General features: G+C 40.4%; 1 protein-coding gene across 1 annotated transcript in view; it reads left to right on the forward strand.

The window, feature by feature from the left end:
- The window catches only part of pepd (peptidase D), a 308,318-nt gene that overhangs the window by 80,417 nt on the left and 205,401 nt on the right, over positions 1–22,500 (forward strand). The gene's annotated exons all lie outside the window — the stretch shown is intronic.

Below are 22,500 nucleotides of genomic sequence, written 5' to 3' on the forward strand. Positions count from 1 at the left end.
CTGTGCAGGTTGTTTCCATACTCCCTGTTGCATTAGGAAGCCACCGTCGATAGTCATTATTGAGCTTGGCAGATGAGGACAAAATGCACAACTCATTGCAAGGGGTAGGTGCAAAGTTAACTGCACTTTAAACAAAAACAATCAAGGTGCTGGTATAGGTTAAAACAGTTCAATAAATAATCCTTTAAAACAAAGAGGTTAAAACCAGAGAGAGTCCATAAAACCAGTCGGCCCCAATGCTTCCCTTTAAACCTGGCGTCTCCTCCCCTTATCCTGTCCGGACCTTGCAGAAAGAGTAGACACTTGTCAACCTTCATTTTAGGGCTCTGTTCCCTGCTGCCTTTTCTTTGGCACATGCAGGGCAACCTGTCAAGCCCCATGCTCTTGAGGCTCACTCCGGATTCCTTGCCTCCCTCCATTCAGCTTGGGCGCTCTCTCCATATCTGCCTCTGCCTTTCTGTCTTCCTTTTCCTTTTAACCTCCTTTGTGTCTCTTAAGTCTGTCTCTCTATCCTCCGATTTGCTTCCCCCCCCAAACATTTGCCCTTTCCTTATTGGTGGAGTGTTGCACAGCTGCGGCAATCAGCAGCTGCTAATGCTAATTTGGGCCACGGGCGATCCTGCACCTGTTCACAAAGTGTAAGCCTGTCCACTAATGCATCACACATGGGAACCGCTCTTCGCTAGAGGCAGCACATTGAACTTTTTTGGACAGAAAGGAGAGGAGCAAGACATCCCTACTTTAGATGGGTCAAGTGTGGGATTTTTGAGAAGATTTATTAATGCCTGCTTGAGTGCATTGTAGATATTGCCTGTGGTAAAAGAGATGTTGATTATGTGTGTAACTACAGAAATGAGTTAGTGAGAGAGAGCCTGGTGGAGATTTCAGAGGATGGGGTCAAGTGAACAGTGGGATGATTAAACAGAAGGTTGGAAACATAGGTAGTGGAGAGTGTTGTACTGTGTTCAGAAGGACACAAACTGGCTGGTAGTGGTGATGAGAATTTATTGCTGATGTTAGCTACCTTTTCCTTAAAAAAGGTTGCAAAGTTGTGAGTTGTCAAGGAGGTTGGTCTTCATATGAGGAAGGCTGTACAGAATAATTCTTTGCTACACTATGGTACTCTAAAGTATGAGGAGAGATGCTGATTGAGCACAGTTATGAGTTTTAAACAAATTGGGAATGGAAAGCAAGAGGGAAGAACTCGCAAAATAGACATATACTTGTCATCAAAGCAACAAAGACCTAGATTGATTGGTATGAACAGTTTTACAATACTAAGGCTTCAAGTATAATGTCTCGTGTTGTGTGTGTAGTTGCTGTTGTAGCTCTGGGATCAAATGTAGAGCCTTCTTACGTTGGTTTTTGCTACATGGTCTCTGTTTGGCTCTTTGTTGTGTCCTACGCAGGTAAAAGCTTTAATTTTTCTTCTTGAAGTAATGCTGCTTCTCAGTCTTCAGACAGGGTTTTTAGTCCACTGCCACAGTGCATATCTTAGAGAGATTACTCAGGATGTCCAGTTCCAAGGCTCTATGAAGAGTAGCTTCCAGGCCAAAGTAAGTTTTGGAGTGTTTTTTTTTTTTTCTGCAGAGAGTGGGTGATATTTCACCCCAAAGAGAGTAACTCATCATCTTTTAGCTTCTCAAAGAGAGCAGGTCAACAGGTTATAGCTCCCCAAAGAGAAGAGATTGTTGCCTTGTGGCTTTCCCCCACAAACGGACGAAAGTGACGGATGCAGCTAGTTTTGAAGGAAGGTATAACCTCTGGTCATTGGAACAAGTTTTCTTTCATTACAGATCCTGTGCCTGCTTATAGGTGTGTTATTTTGACTATACGTTGTTCTCCTCTCTTGCTTAATGAATCTTAGTCTGAAGAGGTCTATTAATTTTTTACATTTAAGATGTCTCACTCAAAGGTTTTCCAATGTTATTTGTCTCAGTGTGTATATAAACACAGGGAACTCCAGTTTCTGTATTACATCTTGCCTGAAGTAGGGTCCCGAGTTGCCTCGAAAGCTTGCATATTGCAATCTTTTTAGTTAGCCAATAAAAGGTGTCATTTTGCTTGATTTCTCACTAATTAAGATTACAAAATGTCTCCAAACATTCAGAATTGATTTCTCTGATCAAACATTGAGCTTTCTAAGCTGAATGTCAAAGGCCTTAATCATTATCTAAAGAGAAAAACATATTTTCCCACTTTACAAACCTAAAAACTAAGAGAGTATTTTTTAGAGGAAACTTACTTAAGCAAGAACCAGTTTCAATTGCGCAGAGACTGGATTGGTCAAATTGTTCACTCTGGGTATATAAAGAAAACCAGAGGTGTGGAAATTTTAACACATAAAGTAATTTTATTTGAAGCATAAGATGTCGTGTCTGATTCTGAAAAGTGGTGTTATGTTTATGGTAATATATTTAATTCTAAAGTAATTTTGAAGAATATATATGCACCTCATGTGAATGCTAGAAATTTTATCCCAAACATATTCACATCAGTTTCCAATATGAGCACTCATAAAATTAATAATGGCTGGAGATTTTAATTGTGTTTTAAATCCACATCTGGATAAATCATCAAATACGATAACAACTAATACCGCAAAGACAATCTCAGAGTTTGTAATAGATCAGAACTTATCAGACCCATGGAGATTCAAAATTCAAGAGAATATTCCTCTTTCTCACCAATGCATTATAGCTACACAAGCAAGGTTATTATAGTTTTGCCTTTTTATATTAGTCTTTATTTCTATATTTTCTGACCTTACTTGGAAATTAAGTTTAGTTTTAGTTTTCCTTCATCGTGTATTTTTAGTTTAGTTTTTATTTCACAGAGACATTTCTATTTTATTTTTATGTCTATTAGTTTTAGTAATTATGGCATGGAGCTCCTATGGAGTTTAGTTTTGTGTCACAATCAGACAGAACTGTACAATTAACAGATTTGGATGAGAGTTTAATATTAGTTGAAGCTTACTACACTACATGGTTTACTATCTGGTTTTGTTTTTGTCTGATAAAACCAAGCATAATAAAAACTAGATACTAAATATGAACAATTTTACACAATTTTATAATTTAAAAAATATTTTCTTATGAAAATCATGGGGGCTTAGGAAGAATAGGACTCTAAGGCCTTGTTCACACGGGCGTTAAGTTTTTGGATAAATGAACTTGCTCTGAACGTCCTACACGTTTATGTTGCATTTTGTGGAGGCGATCGATTGACTTCTACACTGGCGTTCGTTTGTCTCTGTCTAACGCCAGCCTGCAGCCCAAATTGTAGTTTGTGTGTTAACCTGTGGAGGCAGTGTCGGGAACTGCAATGAAAGCCCTTGTTGTTTTATTTGAGGTGCCTTCTTTCAATATGGACCAATTTGCTATGTTAGATATTTATCTTCTTGTTTTAAAAATACTCGTTATACGGCGACGTAGGGAGAGAAAAAATCGCCGCCGCTACTGGGTTCATCCTCTGACTGCACAACGTCGGGTTAAAGGAAGTTTTTTTGTACTTTATGAAGAAATGCGATATATGGGATATATCTGGTCCTCCGAAGCGTAAAATAAACGCACAGAAAACGAACTAGAAGCGGTTTCCTTGCGTTCGTTGGGTTTTGAACGCCAAGAAAAAGCTGCATGCAACGTTTTTTTGATGCCGTATAAACGCGCTGCCGGACAAACACATGTCACCAAAGCCCGTGTGAACACTCTCATCGACTCCTACGTGTTGAAAACATTTGGCGCTTGATCCGTGCTCATCGGACACTACGAATGCAAATAAAACGCTCGATTTTAACGCCCGTGTGAACAAGGCTTTAGGCTTGAATCAGTGTGCAGACCCCACCTAGCTGTATTTAGGGAAACAAAGGAAAAACAAGCATGTAGTGTCAAGGTTAGGGGCTGTGAGATGTGAATAGTCCAGTAAAGGACAGTAAACCCATAATGAGCAGAGCAAGAGCAGGTAATGGGAGTACGGACAGGCATAAAATGACAGAGACAGCTTCTGAGATTAGGAACAATGTATACATTATCTAAACCTGTTTATCCAGAGCAGGATTGCAGGAAACCTGGAGCCTACCGCAGCAGGTTTGGATGCAAGACAGGAAAAATACTTGGTATGCAATATGTATGATAAGGTTGATGTTATCAACAAAAAGAATATGATATTTCTGTTTTGAGAGAAAGAGGCAAATATTTAAAAATTCTGCTAATGGATTACTTTCACAATATCAGGTATTTTGAGTTGTGAATATGAACTAAAAAAGATAAAGTAATGACTATAGAGTAAATACAAAAACCCATTAGTATGTTTAGTTTTACATCACTTGGCAGACTCTCTTCGCCTACCTGCCTTTGTTTGTATTGCTCCATTGTTAAACAATGTTTTTAAAGCAAAAATGATTGGTCAGCAGCAATATGCTGATCTTGTATGATGACCTATGATGTCTCTTGATCAGTGCTGTTTTATTTTCAAAAAACGAGGGTGGTCTTCCCTAGACTTTCTTGAATATGGGGATGGCTATTTGAGGGGTAAACCGCAAGGCAGTGATTATATTTTTATATTATGTACATTAAGGAACAATCTACAACAAATCAAATTAATAATATATTGAACAATTATAAAAGTAAAGTTGAATAAATCGAACTCTGCAGCTACATGAATAAAAATAACAAAAAATTGAGCACAATTATGTGTTCAAGTAAAGTACCATTCTGGGTGATGGATTTGACCCAAAAGTTAATACAGATCTACAATTGTGGTGTATCAACCACATGCCGAATTTCATCCATCTATCTAGTTACGTTTTTGAGTTATCGTGTTTATATACACACACACACACACACACACACAATTCCAAAAAACTGTATCTTTGGACTCTGTAAGGTCTATAACGTTAAGATTCATCAAAATATCGAGGTCGAATTTTTTCATGATTACTATACTTTCTCTATACTTTTTATATGAGAAAGTAAACATGATTTCTCCGGTGCAAAGTGGCAGGTGAATTGCTGTCAACAAAAAGCAATCATCTGAGAAATAAACTGAAACCTTACTCACTTGTGATTTTTCTGTCCATATGGTAAACGTTTCGTTGACCAGCACATTTTGATTTCAGCCATGTGAGTTATATCATGATATACAACAAGCGCAAAGAAAGACGACACGTAAAGCGCTTTATACAGTGTTGTGAAAAACTATTTGCCCCCTTCCTGATTTCTTATTCTTTTGCATGTTTGTCACACAAAATGTTTCTTATCATCAAACACGTTTAACCATTAGTCAAATATAACACAAGTAAACACAAAATGCAGTTTTTAAATGATGATTTTTATTATTTAGGGAGAAAAAAAATCCAAACCTACAAGGCTCTGTGTGAAAAAGTAATTGCCCCCTTGTTAAAAAATAACCTAACTGTGGTGTATCACACCTGAGTTCAATTTCCGTAGCCACCCCCAGGCCTGATTACTGCCACACCTGTTTCAATCAAGAAATCACTTAAATAGGAGCTGCCTGACACAGAGAAGTAGACCAAAAGCACCTCAAAAGCTAGACATCATGACAAGATCCAAAGAAATTCAGGAACAAATGAGAACAGAAGTAATTGAGATCTATCAGTCTGGTAAAGGTTATAAAGCCATTTCTAAAGCTTTGGGACTCCAGCGAACCACAGTGAGAGCCATTATCCACAAATGGCAAAAACATGGAACAGTGGTGAACCTTCCCAGGAGTGGCCGGCCGACCAACCAAAATTACCCCAAGAGCGCAGAGATGACTCATCCGAGAGGTCACAAAAGACCCCAGGATAACGTCTAAAGAACTGCAGGCCTCACTTGCCTCAATTAAGGTCAGTGTTCACGACTCCACCATAAGAAAGAGACTGGAAAAAAACGGCCTGCATGGCAGATTTCCAAGACGTAAACCACTGTTAAGCAAAAAGAACATTAGGGCTCGTCTCAATTTTGCTAAGAAACATCTCAATGATTGCCAAGACTTTTGGGAAAATACCTTGTGGACTGATGAGAGAAAAGTTGAATTTTGTGGAAGGCAAATGTCCCGTTACATCTGGCGTAAAAGGAACACAGCATTTCAGAAAAAGAACATTATACCAACAGTAAAATATGGTGATGGTAGTGTGATGGTCTGGGGTTGTTTTGCTGCTTCAGGACCAGGAAGGCTTGCTGTGATAGATGGAACCATGAATTCTACTGTCTATCAAAAAATCCTGAAGGAGAATGTCCAGCCATCTGTTTGTCAACTCAAGCTGAAGCGATCTTGGGTGCTGCAACAGGACACTGACCCAAAACACACCAGCAAATCCACCTCTGAATGGCTGAAGAAAAACAAAATGAAGACTTTGGAGTGGCCTAGTCAAAGTCCTGACCTGAATCCAATTGAGATGCTATGGCATGACCTTAAAAAGGAGGTTCATGCTAGAAAACCCTCAAATAAAGCTGAATTACAACAATTCTGCAAAGATGAGTGGGCCAAAATTCCTCCAGAGCGCTGTAAAAGACTCATTGCAATTTATCGCAAACGCTTGATTGCAGTTATTGCTGCTAAGGGTGGCCCAACCAGTTATTAGGTTCAGGGGGCAATTACTTTTTACACAGGGCCATGTAGGTTTGGATTTTTTTTCTCCCTAAATAATAAAAACCATCATTTAAAAACTGCATTTTGTGTTTACTTGTGTTATATTTGACTAATGGTTAAATGTGTTTGATGATCAGAAACATTCTGTGTGACAAACATGCAAAAGAATAAGAAATCAGGAAGGGGGCAAATAGTTTTTCACACCACTGTATGTACAGTATGTATCCACATTCACATATCTATATATACATATACACATGTACATATATATACACATATCAACATATACAGGTATATATACACACATACATAAATACATATATACATACTGTACATACAGATAAATATACATATATAAACACACAGGGTAGGATTCAAAAGCAATGAACCTTTATTCAAAAAGATAATTTTATTGAGCAAATCGGTACAACTAATTAATAGTCTTCAAAATAGGCACCTCCTGCATCTACGCTTTTGTAGGCGTCTTTTCCATGACTCGAAGCGTCCACGTAGGCCTGTTCCGGGATGGTTGCAAGGGCTGCCTTGACATTTGCTTGGATGTCCTCGATCGAGTCGAAGCGTTTTACTTTCAGCACTGATTTTAAGTGCGAAAACAAGAAGTCAGAAGGCGACACGTGCGGACTGTAGGGAGGCTGTGGGACCACCGGAACATTCACCCGAGTCAGGTAGGCGCTCACGATGAAGGCGGTGTGGCTGGACGCGTTATCGTGGTGAAGCTTCCAGCTGTCCTTGATGTCCCTTCGCTAGTGCGCGACCCTTCTTTTCATCCTTTTCAGGACTTCCAAGTAGTAGGCAGCATTCACGGTCTGTCCTTGTGGGACAAACTCGTAGTGGATGATCCCCTTCACTCCGAAGAACTTGATCGCGTACCGTTGCTCTAACGAACTTTCCATTCTGGCGTGTAAGGCACTACCGCACAGGGGTTCCCGTCAAGGCCGATCCTAGTAGGAGCTCCGTTGCGTTGTGAAGCCAACACCCGCCGTAGCTGGCAAGTGGGGTGCGCGGCGAGGTACGCTCACGTCAGAACAAAATGAGGCTCATTACTTTTGAATGCTACCCCGTATATATACACATACATACACACAGACACATATATATCTATACTAATAAAAGGCAAAGCCCTGACTCACTGACTGACTGACTCATCACTAATTCTCCAACTTCCCGTATAGGTAGAAGGCTGAAATTTGGCAGGCTCATTCCTTACAGCTTCCTTACAAAAGTTTGGCAGGTTTCATTTCGAAATTCTATGCATAATGGACATAACTAGAAGCTATTTTTCTCCATTTACTGTAATGGAGTTGAGCTCGAAAGCCGTGGGGGGGCGGAGTTTCGTGTGACATCATGACGCCTCTCACGTAATCACGCATTACGTAGAAAACCAGGAAGAGCTACAAAAAGCGCTGAAGAAAACATGCATTATATAATTAAGAAGGCAGCGAAACAATTAGAAGCGAGCGAGTGACATATAAAACCATATTCAGTGGCTCACGTGAACTGGCACAGTACGCAGACAACAAGCAACAGTTCAAAAGAGTGCTGAACAAAAACCGAATTAAACTGCTACGCTCAAATAGACAAACCGCACGCCGTGGCAATAGTAGAGGCTTTGCCTCTAGTGCCGATGTCCGAAGTTCGATTCCCGAGAGGGGATGCACTAAGTATGTATGCGTGCTTCTCGATTCATTTTAGCCTCGCATCCCCTTGGTTTGAGACGTATGAAAAAATATGCGGTTAACGCAGAAAGGCAGATCACCAATTGAAGCTTTATGAATAATGGATACTTTATTCGCGATCAATGATTATTTTGGTAAAGCCATACTCAGTGTATTCATTAGATGAACGGTAAAAAGTAAGAGCGAGGGGAGGGTAACTTATTGAGGCACACAGGCAAAACCACAATAGCACGCGGGCTCGATGTAATGTAGTGCACGTCAACTCGATCTGAATTGCGATCACATTGAAAAATATTTCTTTTCAAGTTCTATTTAGTCCATATGTGTCAAACTCAAGGCCCACGGGCCACATCCGCCCGTGTAATTATATCCGCCCGAGATCATTTTATATACTGTATTATTGTTATTAATGGCCGGGGATATGAAGCGCTGGTAACACAATAAACTACAGATCCCATAATGCAGCGCTTCAGCTGCCTTGCTAACACTTACGCGTTAATCAAGTCTAGCTTATGATGCTGCAAGTTATTGCGAAGCTAGCCCACACGATGCCGAAGAGAAAAGGTGATTCTGAACATAGAGCCTTTAAAAACCGATGGGAGGCTGAGTATATGTTTACTGACATTGCCGGTAAACCCATGTGTCTCATTTGTGGAGCTAATGTGGCTGTAATTACAGAATTTAATCTAAGACGGCACTATGAGACAAAACATCAAGATAACCTGAAAGACCTGAATGCAATGCACAAGATACAGAAAGCAGAAGAGTTAAAGAAGAATCTGACACTTCAGCAGACGTTTTTACCCGTGCAAAATCACAAAGTGATTTCAAGTGAAGCTACTTTTATGGGAGACACAAATGCACCAGTGCAACTTGCCCCACTTTCCCTGTTGCCAAGTAATGTTGAACCAAGTCGGAACAATGGTGTTCCCAAATACGCACTTTGCTGATAAACTGAGCGCCACTGCGCACTGAGTTTGCACTGCACTTTGGTGACTTTGAAGAACAAAAAAAGAATTTTGAGTTGTTTCGCAACCCATTTGCCGTCGATGTGGAAACTGCACCTGTGCAGATTCAGATGGAGGTGATTGAGCTGCAGTGTAATGGCACACTGAAGGCAAAGTACGATACTGCAGGGCCCGCACAGTTTATTCACTCCATTCCCACAGAAATGCTCCAGCTCCATCTACATGAGGCTCGAACCTTGTGCATGTTTGGTACCACATATCTGTGTGAGAAGCTCTTCTCAGTCATGAAGACTAACAAAACAGCACACAGGAGTCGCCTCACTGATGAGCACCTGCAGTCCATCCTGAGAATCTCCACAACACAGAACCTCACACCAAACATAAACGAACTTGTTGCCAAAAAGATGCCAGGCGTCCAAATCTGATAAAATGACATAAGAGCAAAGACAACTGAATGATTTGATTTGTTATTGCTGAAAAGAACACATTTTATTTATATTTCCAGGTTTTGTTATGCACCATGTTCATATTTGAATTTGTATAATTTTGACAGGATATATTTTTATGGAGAGCAAAATCTTTTGGGATATTTAAAATTTAAATTTATTTTTTATATAAAATTACATAAGAGTAAAGAAATTTGAATGTTTGTTCTTTTAAGTTATTTAAGGTTTGAGTTGATTTATTCAGGAATAATATTCCTGTCTGTTTTTACCATTCCTACCAAAGATATTTCTGTCGACTAAATAAAAATTCCTTCTATTTAAAATTTAAATAGAACTTCAACAAATACGATAGTTCATAATATCCACGCAGACTTGCACGTAAGAGCAGGAGTTATCCGTTTTAACAAGCAGCGTATTGCACTGATACGAAATAGCTGTGTGTGTATATATGTAGATATGTATGTATATGTATGTATATATGTTTATATATGTGTGTGTGTGTGTGTATGTATGTATATATATATATATATATATGTATATGTATATGTATATGTATATGTGTGTGTGTATATGTATGTGTATATATGTAGATATATATGTATGTATATATGTGTATGACAGCAACACTCATCACTCACAACAGTGACAAAACAATAACATTGACAATCATGTTACGTTATTTTCAAAATGTTTCCTTTTCTTTTCATTGCTTCTTCAACACACTATTTCTCCCATGGCTGGTATTTTGCTATATACAGTGTATATATATATATATATATATATATATATATATATATATATATATATATAGAAACCACAGCATAGAGAGAAGTGTGTACACTGCTTCTTACAGGAAAAGGCGATGGAAAAAGTGCACTTGAATAAAAGTGCACTTTTGTTATACTTTTACACCAATATATGTTCCTGTGTTTGAACGACACGGGCAGATGGGAGTGTCTGATGATTGCATATAGCTACCGGTTACTGGTCTTTACCATTCTTTCCTCTGCATGTCCTGGAGTACAAAAGAAAAAGCATACAGCAACATGCGGGGACTGGCAGGAACACTCAATAAAACTGAATAAAAAGAAAAGCAAATGACGGTGAGATACGAAGAAGGCAGCTTCGCCAGCGTTTGTGTGTCAGAACCGGGGTGGGTCATACATTATATAGTTTATGCCTACATTTTGTCATCTACTACTAGAATATAAAAAAGTTTCTGTTTTAACAATGTGTTGACACAGATTACTGTAGAAACGGAACAGACATGAAATGCGTGTGTTCCAAACAACGATCTATTATTTCCACTCTAAAACTCCACTTCACTCCCAGATACTCAATCAAGGCTTGTATACATTTTTTTAAATGTTAAGGAGCAATAATTTAACATATGATGCACAGTGCTTATAAATAAGGCAGCATCAACATATGAATGCATGCCTTTAAAATAACTTGTCTAGTTCTCAAATGTGATTAATGATATACTGATGAGTGATTTTAAGGCTGTCATTAAGAGAAAGGAAAATCAGTCTATTATGTATGTTCATTAGTTCCAGTAGAAATTAGTTTTAAACTATATTGACATTTTGATAGTACAGTGGTTTAATGGCAGTTCAGCCACCTTAGAGATTCAGGATCCTGGGTTCAATTTTCAATCCCTGTTATTGTCTATGAATGTTGAGTTTGCATTTTCCGCCAATGTCTGCATGGATCTTTGTCTGGTTTATGTCAAAATTTGTCAGTAGTGTGTGTTTGAATCTCTGTGTGCCCTTTAATGGACTGGATTCCTACTCAGTGCTGCCTACATAGGCTTCAGCCTACTTTGACCATCATTTAATGATTGTTCTTGTGAAACCATGTGATAATGTAAAATGTTATATTTTCTCATCTACTAAACAAAATAGCATTTGAAAGTTTATACATAATAAGTTTAAGTTCAGCACATGCATATAACTATGCACACACCCACACTTCCACAGGACAAATTTAGAATTTCAAGTTAACCTAAACTGTAGGGAATGTAGGAAAAAAAGCACAATATCTGGAACAATAACTTCTTAGCCTTCAATTAGAAAAAATGTATGAAAATACAGTGTATAGTGTGTATATGTATAGAATTTTGGCAATGAGATGTACTTATTTTGATCTTAATTGGGTCTTAGCCTAAATAGCATTATAAAACCAACTTAATTACAGTCTTTATAGTCATCTGTTACATTTTAACATTCAGGAGATGGAGGAATCTGTAATGGGCATGCATGGATATCCATCGCAAAATTCTCAGAGCTCAGGTCTCTATTTGGGAATGGGGTGCCTGCATGCTACATGCTACCTTAAAAATAGAAACGGGAAAAACGGCAACACCGCCGGGAACAACAGTAAATGAGATAAATTAAAAGTCTACCAAACACTAAATGAGATAAAGTAAAAAAAGGGCAACAGCGCCGGGAACAACAGTAAAAAAACAACAGTAAATGAGATAAAGTAAAAGTCTACTAAACACTAAAGTACAAAACGAAATAGAAAGTAACAGTAAACGCAACACCACTGGGAACACCGGCACACCGCGTCTACTAAACACTAAGAAACACTAAAGGAAAAAATACTATTCAGTAAGTATTGCGTCTAGTAAACAGCAAAGGAGAGAGGACTAAGCAGTAAGGAAAAAGAACGGCAAGACCGCGTCAGCTCGGAGTGAAATTAAGTGAATGAAATGACTTGAATGGAAGGGGAGATGATCACGTGACTCCCCCACCCGCCTTAACTCTCCATCCCTCTACAAACACACAAACACAGTCTCTCGGATCCCAACTCTCCTTTATATGTATAGATACTGTATAACCAAAGGAAAAAAAATCATTCGATTCTCATGTAGCTGTCAATGATTTAAAATCCCAAGCTCAAATGTCAATTGACAGGAAGGTGATCTGTATTCTTGAATGGTGTAGAGTTAAGAACTGCTGCCTTATAACCCAGAGGTTCTGGGGTAGATGCTGGGCACTCTGTGTTTTGAGTAGTGAGCTGCTATTATTATTACAATAACATAATAAAAACATACATTTGATTTGAGTCTATAACACCTGGTGTAATTTTGGCTACTTGTAAAAGTTACCGCTTGTTTTTTTTATTATTCAGTTTTATTATGTCGGTGATATTCACGTAGTACAACAAACTTGCCTGCCCTTCTCTGAGTTGGCATTTTATCTCCATTCTTTTCTCAATAGTATGAGTTAAACAAAAAGTAAATATACTAAGAACAAGCTAGAAAGTTGCAGTGCCTGCACATGAGGTTTGTGATTATTTGCGCTCCTTTTCATGGATGATTTTATGGCCCTCTGCCTTGGTAAAGACTTCAGCACCCAGTAGGAATAATGACCGAAACACTGTAGCTGAATGTAATAAGCTATAATATCAGGGGTTCCTTGTTTTTATGTTTTAATCAAAGAGACATTCATTTATGAATTCTGGAATTAGTGCTAGAATTAGCTCCAGCTTTCAGGGACTCAGGAGAATGGTTTGTTTTTTGTGTGAAATACTTGAATTTTATAACAGTGCTTACAAATTGCATGTTTTTATATTAAACCGTTTCTTCACTGTAACCTTGTGAAAACTAAATGTTCAAACACTCTATTTAAATGTCCTACTGGGTAACAATTGCAAGTGAATTTCATTTGACTCCCTATGATGCAGGGAAATGTTATGTATTAACGAACTTTGTTGATCAGGGTTTTTTTTTTTTTCTGACGTCCCATTTAGATAGATAGATAGAGATAGATAGATTGATACTTTATTAATCCCAAGGGGAAATTCACATTTATTATTGAACACTTATTTAGTCATCTCTTTATATCTTGTAAATTTTGGTAATGTTTGGTTGCATATGCTTTCCTGAGTGTCACATTCTGATTTTTTTTTTTTTTTGATAATTTTAAAATTATTTTTAAACATAAAAATAACCACTCAAAAAGTTTCAAATAACAAAAGTAATACTACTACAATATAATCCTATCCCAAACAGTACATGCATATCCAAAAATCACCCCTGAATCCATCCTGAAATTCACACAACAAAACAAAATTAACAAAAACAAACCCAAAATCCCGAGTTGCAGATACAGATACATAAGTAAAACCACAAAAGAGACTGACAGCAATGGAAAGGCTCTAACAACAAAAAAGGGGGTAGGGGTGGTAAAGGAGATGAATTATAATAACAGAATAAGAGCTAAGTTATAAAGGATTTTACTGCATCAGCTGTTACCACAGTTTGACATATTTAGCAGAAGCATAATTAATTCCAGTAGTGGACTTTTCTAAATTTGATTAAATTAAAAAAATGAAGCAACCCAGTGTTGAGCAGTCATCAATTCTGGAGATTCCCATCTAGCCGCAACTGTAATTTTAGCAGCTACATTACCATTATTTTATAATAATTAAAAGAAAGGGAAGGATCATCAGAAAAGAGAAACATTGAAGGGTAAAAAGAGAATTTACAGTATAGTATACAGGAAACCAAATAGACAACCGTAGACCAAAAGGTAGAGACACTTGGACAATACCAGAATACATGAAGGAAAAAGTACTAGGAACACTTAGTGAGCAGGAATGACACAATGGATCAGATACCAAGACCATGTTGTGTTGCCTTCTTAGGAGTAAGGACTGTTCTATAAATAATCTGCAGTTGTATAGTAGGGTTTTTTTGAAGACAAACATACATTTTTAAACACAGTGTCTCAATATATGCCTCTTTATTAATAATGAGAAAAGCGTTTATTCCAAATTGAAATAACAGAAACCTTTTGTAAAAGGATTTAGATAATAAAAAGTAGATTGATGATAAAAGGACTTTCTTTGAAGGGATTGTTGTTAAAGATTTAATGGATATGAAGGAGTATTAGACTGTAAACAGACTCCATTTGTCTTAAGAACTTACCTGAGACAGAGATAAAAGAAAATGGGAGTTGGTCCATTGTGAGAAATGGATGTCTGCAATGGACCTCTGCTGGCAATGGTGTTAATTTGCTTTTTTTTGTTTTTTACAATCATTTCGAGGTATCCTGTATTTAGTCAACCCAAGAGGGTTTAAATATAAGTATATTTAAAACATGAACATAAGACTAAGGGTTCAAAAATAGAAGGAAAAGGCAACTAAAACTTCATCAAATTCTAAACTGGCCTCATGTTCACAATGCAGCCTACCAGAGACTGACTTGGAAGACACAGGCAAAGGAATCGATCTTCCAGGACCTCATGCTACAGCATCAGCTCCTGTCGAAAGCAAAAGAGGGAGAAAAACCCCAAGTGAGGCGGTCAATGAGAATTCTCTGATCTTAGGCGGGCTACTTGAACTGACCAGGGCCTCTCTGTCCCCACTGTCATCTGCTACCAGAACCCCCATTGAGTCGAGACCTATGTGACGCAGATCATCCCAATTCATCCAGTCAAAAGCTTTCTTTGCATCTAAAGACAAAATCGTAGCAGGAGATCCTAAATTAGGAATAGATTCAGTGACATCTATCATTTCAAAAAGATGGTGCCGACTGGTGTGGCTGGTCTTCTGCTTGTCTCTCTAGTCTATGTTTTAACTTTGTTTCTATGTTTTAGTTTATCCCAACGGTCACTGTTCTATGATCGTGCATCTTTACTAAACATATTTTCTGGCTTGCTTTCCTCTCAATTTTCACCTCCTGATTGGATTTTTTGTGAACATCCACCTTTGTTTTATTCATCTCCTGACTTGTTCACCTGTATCAGTGAGTTTTTATGCCCCTTGGAAACGCACCCGCCACCGTCGTGGGAAAAGAGCCAGAATTGCTGTTAAACAACGACGACTCAAGTCCCAGAGCTTTGATTGCTGATGCCTGCGAGTCATCTATGACTAATCCTCTCCTGCTCAGGACTCCATCACTGGTTCATGGGCGCTGGACACCGGATTTCATTTCTCCATTTCAAGACAGCATCACTTTTCCTCGGTCTGCAATCGAGTAGTAAACTCTGCTAATTTCTGCACGCTCACCCGTGCTCATCCTGCAATGAGCTCTTCTACTTCTAACAAGGCTGCTCTCTGGAACTTGATATCAATGTCTAATAAAAGTTTTATTCTGCAAGACTTTATTACCTCAAATAATCTGGATTTCTTCTTCATCACTGAGACTTGGATTTTAAATGGTGACTCCTCATGTTTTACTGACTTGGTTCCATCAGGTTATTAATTTTTAAACTCTCCTCGTCTGACTTGTTGTGGGGGGGGGCGCATTGCTTCTGTTTTTAAAAATATGTTCTTGTGTCGGAGCCTTACAAGGGGTCCGTTTAGCTCCCCTTCTCTGCTGTTTGCCGTGGTTTATCGTCCTCCTGTAATTAATGATGCCTTCATTTCTGAATTCGCTGATATCACCCTCTCCCATGACAAAGTATTTATTGTTGGTGATTTCAACATTCACGTTTGTTGTCAGACGAAACCTCTGGTCAATGACTTTTTATCACTATTGGACTCATTTGATTTTATACAGCATATTAATACGCCAACTCACTCTCTCGGTCACACCCTTGATCTCGTTCTTACTCGTGATATTTCAGTAAATAATTTTGATTTATGTGATGTTTCTTTCACTGATCACTTTTCTATAATGATGGATCTGAATATTACTGTTGATGTCCCGACTAATAGCTGTCCCCACGCCTGCAGACGCTTTTAATTCTTCCATTATATCTGATTTTAAAACCATTTTCTCTAGTCTTTATGTGCATGACCAATATAATGGTATTGATGATTCTCTCGTAAAATTTAATTCTTTCTGTAAAACAGTTTTAGATGCAATTGCTCCACCCAAGATACACAGTGATAAGGGAAGACCTGCTCCCTGGCTAAATGAAAATACACGATCACTGTGCCGTGCCTGTCGAACTGTTGAATGGCGTTGGAAAAAAGATGGACTGATTGTCTCTAAACAAATTTTCAGGACTTCTTTTCAATTTCCAGGCTGAAGTTAAGAAAAAGAAACAAGACTTCTTTGCCGATTTAGTATCCAGTCATTCAAAGAATCCGCTTTGACACCATTGACCATGAAATATTGCTGATGAGGCTTGGACATCTTGTTGGGCTTAAAGGAGCTGCTCTTAACTGGTTCAGGTCATATTTAACTGGTAGACACTTTTCAGTGACTTCTAATTCCTCTTTTTCATCTACTGCTCCTCTTAAATATGGTGTTCCTCAGGGATCCATTTTGGGTCCTATTTTATTCTCTATATACCTTCACCCTATTGGAGCAATTTTTAGGAAATTTAACATTTCTTTTCACTACTATGCTGATGATACTCAGTTTTATATTCCTGTCTGCAACTCTGCAACAAATCAACTCCACTACTGTCTGTCTGAACTAAGATCATGGATGGCTAATAATTATCATGATTTAAATCAAAATAAAATGGAGGTGCTTATAGTGGGTCCACCAGCTAAAGACCAAATTGGTCTTGGACTTCTCTGCTCTTTCTCTGTCATTTCCAAACCTCAAGTCCACAATCTTGGTGTTACCTTTGATAGTAACCTCTCTTTTGAGAAACAAGTAAATTCTGTAGTCAAGAGTTGCTTTTTCCAACTTCGTCTATTAAGTAAGATAAAGCCTTTTTTTTATCTTCTAGGGATCTTGAGAAAGCTCCTCATGCTCTTATTTTTTCTCGCCTTGATTACTGCAACTTGCTGTATTCTAGGAATAACAAATCTCTGATACACAGGTTACAGTTGGTCCAAAATGCTGTTGCTCGCTTTCTGGTTGGGGCAAGAAGGTATGACTCTGTTTCTCCTATTTTAGCTTCTTTACACTGGCTGCCTGTCTGTCAGTTTTCAAATTGATTTTAAAATCTTGCTGCTAGTTTTTAAATCATTACATAGGCTTGCTCCTGCCTATTTATCTGAATTGTGTTTTACATCAGCCATCCAGAGTGCTTAGATCTTCTGGTCAGTTGTCTCTGGTTGTCCCTCGTGCCAATTGTAAAACCAAGGGGGACAGGGCCTTTGCAGCTGCTGTGCCTCGCCTGTGGAACTCTTTACCTCATCATATAAAAGAGTCATCTATAATTGAACTGTTCAATACAAGATTAAAAACTCATTTCTATTCACTTGCATTCCATGACTTTCAGTAATACTGATGGTTTCCTCTTTGTGATTATATAATATTATTTCTTTTTATTATGTATCTTATGTTCATATATTTTATTTCTATTGTATTGATAAGGTGATGGGTGTATAATTCTTACGCAATGTAATTATTTGTTCTGCTTATGCAGTAAGGTAATTGCAGCCATGTTAAAGCTAGGATGGAGCTGAAAGCAATTAATTGAAGACAGAAGCATTTGAAATAAAAGTTTAAGTAACTGATTCCATCCATCCATCCATCCTCTTCCGCTTATCCGAGGTCGTGTCGCGGGGGCAGCAGCTTAAGCAGAGAGGCCCAGACTTCCCTCTCCCCAGCCACTTCTTCCAGCTTTTCCGGGAGAATCCCATGCTCCCAGGCCAGCCGGGAGACATAGTCCCTCCAGCGTGTCCTGGGTCTTCCCCGGGGCCTCTTCCCGGTTGGACGTGCCCGGAACACCTCACCAGGGAGGGCCCAGGAGGCATCCTGATCAGATGCCCGAGCCACCTCATCTGACTCCTCTCGATGCGGAGGAGCAGCGGCTCTACTCTGAGCCCCTCCCGGATGACTGAGCTTCTCACCCTATCTTTAAGGGAAAGCCCAGACACCCTGCGGAGGAAACTCATTTCAGCCGCTTGTATTCGCGATCTCATTCTTTCGGTCACTATCCATAGCTCATGACCATAGGTGAGGGTAGAAGCGTAGATCGACTGGTAAATTGAGAGCTTTGCCTTACGGCTCAGCTCCTTTTTCACCACGACAGACCGATGCAGAGCCCGCATCACTGCGGAACGCCGCACCGATCCGCCTGTCGATCTAACGTTCCATTCTTCCCTCACTCGTGAACAAGACCCCGAGATACTTGAACTCCTCCACTTGGGGCAGGATCTCTCCCCAACCCTGAGAGGGCACTCCACCCTTTTCCGGCTGAGGACCATGCTCTCGGATTTGGAGGTGCTGATTCTCATCCCAGCCGCTTCACACTCAGCTGCGAACCGATCCAGAGAGAGCTGAAGATCACGGCCTGATGAAGCAAACAGGACAACATCATCTGCAAAAAGCAGTGACCTAATCCTGAGTCCACCAAACCGGACCCCTTCAACACCCTGGCTGCGCCAAGAAATTCTATCCATAAAAGTTATGAACAGAATCGGTGACAAATGGCAGCCCTGGCGGAGTCCAACTCTCACTGGAAATGGGCTCGACTTACTGCCGGCAATGCGGACCAGGCTCTGACACCGGTTGTACAGAGACCGAACAGCTCTTATCAGGGGTCCGGTACCCCATACTCCCGGAGCACCCCCCACAGGATTCCCCGAGGGACATGGTTGAACGCCTTTTCCAAATCCACGAAACACATGTAGACTGGTCAGGCAAACTCCCATGCACCCTCCAGGACTCTGCTAAGGGTGAAGAGCTGGTCCACTGTTCCGCGACCAGGACGAAAACCACACTGTTCCTCCTGAATCCGAGGTTCGACTATCCGACAGACCCTCCTCTCCAGAACCCCCGAATAGACTTTTCCGGGGCCCTGCCACCAAGGAGTTTTTTGACCACCTCGGTGACTTCAGTCCCAGAGATGGGAAAGCCCACCTCAGAGTCCCCAGGCTCTGCTTCTTCATTGGAAGTCATGTTAGTGGGATTGAGGAAGTCTTCGAAGTACTCCTCCCACCGACCCACAACGTCCCGATTCGAGGTCAGCAGCACAGCATCCCCACCATATACGGTGTTGACACTGCACTGCTTCCCCCTCCTGAGACGCCGGATGGTGGACCAGAATCTCCTCGGCCGCCCAAAGTCGCTCTCCATGGCCTCCAAACTCCTCCCATGCCCGAAGTTTTGCCTCAGCAACAACCGAAGCGCGCTCCGCTTGGCCTGCCGGTACCTATCAGCTGCCTCCAGAGACCCACAGGACAAAAAAGTCCTATAGGACTCCTTCTTCAGCTTGACGGCATCCCCCACCGCCGTGTCCACCAACGGGTTCGGGATTGCCGCCACGAAAGGCACCGACCACCTTGCGGCCACAGCTCCGTCAGCCGCCTCAACAATAGAGGCACGGAACATGGCCCATTCGGACTCAATGTCCCACACCTCCCTCGGGATGTGGATGAAGTTCTGCCGGAGGTGAGAGTTGAAGCTACTTCTGACAGGGGACTCTGCCAGCCGTTCCCAGCAGACCCTCACAACACGTTTGGGCCTACCAGGTCTGGCCGGCATCTTCCCCACCATCGAAGCCAACTCACCACCAGGTGGTGATCAGTTGACAGCTCCCCCCTCTCTTCACCCGAAAGTGTCCAAGACATATGGCCGCAAGTCCGACGACACGACCACAAAGTCGATCATCGACCTGAGGCCTAGGGTGTCCTGGTGCCAAGTGCACATATAAACACCCTTATGCTTGAACATGGTGTTTGTTATGGACAATCCGTGACAAGCACAGAAGTCCAATAACAAAACGCCACTCGGGTTCAGATCGGGGGGGCCATTCCTCCCAATCACGCCCTTCCAGGTCTCACTGTCGTTGCCCTCGTGAGCATTGAAGTCTCCCAGCAAAACGAGGGAATCCCCAGAAGGTATGCCCTCTAGCACCCCCTCCAGATACTCCAAAAAGGGTGGATACTCCAAACTGCTGTTCGGTGCATACGCACAAACAACAGTCAGGACACTTCCCCCCCCACCCAAAGGCAGAGGGAGGCCACCCTCTCGTCCACCGGGGTTAACCCCAATGCACAGGCTCCGAGTTGGGGGGCAATAAGTATGCCCACACCTGCTCGCCGCCTCTCACCGGGGGCAACTCCAGAGTGGTAGAGAGTCCAGCCCTTCTCAAGGAGATTGGTTCCAGAGTCCAAGCTGTGCGCCGAGGTGAGTCCGACTATATCTAGCCGAACCTCTCGACCTGCGCACTAGCTCAGGCTCCTTCCCTTCAGAGAGGTGACATTCCACGCCCCAAGAGCCAGTTTCTGTAGCCAAGGATCAGACCGCCAAGGTCCCCGCCTTCGGCCACCACCCAACTCACACTGCACCCAACCTCCTTGGCCCCTCCCATAGGTGGTGAGCCCATGGGGAGGAGGACCCACGCTACCTCTTCGGTCTGTGCCCGCCGAGCCCCATGGGTGCAGGCCCGGCCACCAGGCGCTCGCCATCGAGCCCCACCTCCAGGCCTGGCTGATTCCAAAATGCTAATATTCGCTCTGGTGCCATACCGTCATTACCAGGGGCTTTACCCTTGTTCATGGCAGAAAGTGCAGGGTGGTACTGTTTTAAGAGAAATTGGTACATCCAGTAAGGAGGCCTCCTGTTCTGATAAATAGATATAGATATATAGATTTGATTTAAAAAAAAAAAACAATTACTTCATGAGCTGAAGTATTATCTGAGGAAAATAATTGGACCAAATTTCAGAATTTATTTATTTAGGGCATTGTGTAAAATTTCCCTTTAATAGGTGGAATTGTAGCAAATAACTCTAGAGTTGTATAAATGTAATGCTAGGCAACATCCAGAATGTGAAGATGCTGAAAACAGTTTTAATAATTTTAATTTTTATTTCAGATTTAGAGTTGTGCATTAGAGGGTGTGATTGTTCCAAAGCTGCCACTTTGCTTTCAAGTGCAGATTTTGTTTTTTTTTAATTTGGTTTGGTTAACATAAGAAGCAAAATAAATTGAGTTATTTCTAATGAATCCCTTGATTGACTCCCACACAATTGAGGGGTCTGAATTTCTGTTTATTAAATGCATTCTTCTAGATTTGTTTTAAACTGGGAACAAAAATGAATATTTTTCAACAGAATAGTTTTGAATGTACATTTTAGCATTTTTAGATGAATCTATGAAAGATGTAAATTTGTTATGTTGTTCTTGTGATCTGGCCGTGACATCTGAACTAGTTTAGAGCTATGGACAATGGAAAAAAGGGATTGAAAAATACAAATTGTTCTTGTTTTTATAATTTGATTTTTTTTTTTTTTTTTTCTTGATAGTGATTTTGTCAAGTATAAAAAGGAAGATAATTCTTTTAAGAAGGAATGAATTGTGCGATAGCAGTTGTTTAAGTTCAGGTCAATAAGTGACTATCTAAGCACTAGCCAGGAGTGTAGAGTTTCATTCTTCTATTCCAACTTATCATTTGTGAGCCAGGCAGTCATATGCTGATAGAAAACAACCCCATATAACAATAAAGAATGAAATACAAAATACCGTAGGTTCAATCAGCCTTAACATTACAGTGAAAAATAACGAATATATCAAATTATGTACAGTACCGATAATAGTAATGAAAGTAAATTAATGTCCAGTCTTCACAAAATAAAAGAGAATCCAAATAGTAACATTCCCAGAATCCTGATTACTTGAAGATGCTGTGCGGAGAGGGAAACCTTCACATCCTCATAGGCCTAGAAGAAGGATCCAGACTTTTAGATATGATTGGTAAAGAATGAAAGACTTGAGACTGGACTCTTTGTCCTTCATCACAACCATATATAATGCTTTTCACGTTGTTGCTGCAACCCAGCTAATATCAGGTAAGAAGTGAAGTACTGATCCATCATACTTCAAAGGCTTAGATTTCCTGCAACTTAAGTATTTCTTGGCAATTGGTAAACCACGGAAGGCAGAAAATGAAAGTACATAGGCATGCTGTTGACTGAGGTCCTTCGAGA

This window comes from Polypterus senegalus, chromosome 9 (assembly GCF_016835505.1).
Source record: "Polypterus senegalus isolate Bchr_013 chromosome 9, ASM1683550v1, whole genome shotgun sequence".
In the NCBI taxonomy this organism is placed as follows: domain Eukaryota; kingdom Metazoa; phylum Chordata; class Cladistia; order Polypteriformes; family Polypteridae; genus Polypterus; species Polypterus senegalus.